Consider the following 331-nt stretch of genomic DNA (forward strand, 5'->3'; position numbering starts at 1 on the left):
AGATAGACAGTAGACAGACAGACAGACAGATAGATATAAACAGATAGACAGACAGTAGACAGACACACAGACAAATAGATATAGACAGATAGACAGACAGTAGACAGACAGACAGACAGACAGACAGACAGATAGATATAGACAGATAGACAGACAGATAGATAGATAGACAGACAGATAGACAGTAGACAGACAGACAGACATATAGACATATAGACAGATAGACAGTAGACAGACAGACAGATAGATATAAACAGATAGACAGACAGTAGACAGACAGATAGATAGATAGATAGAGATAGACAGACAGATAGATAGATAGATAGATAGA

The sequence above is a fragment of the Sinocyclocheilus grahami genome, unplaced genomic scaffold (genome assembly GCF_001515645.1).
Source record: "Sinocyclocheilus grahami isolate Dianchi unplaced genomic scaffold, SAMN03320097.WGS_v1.1 scaffold981.1, whole genome shotgun sequence".
Taxonomy (NCBI): Eukaryota; Metazoa; Chordata; class Actinopteri; order Cypriniformes; family Cyprinidae; genus Sinocyclocheilus; species Sinocyclocheilus grahami.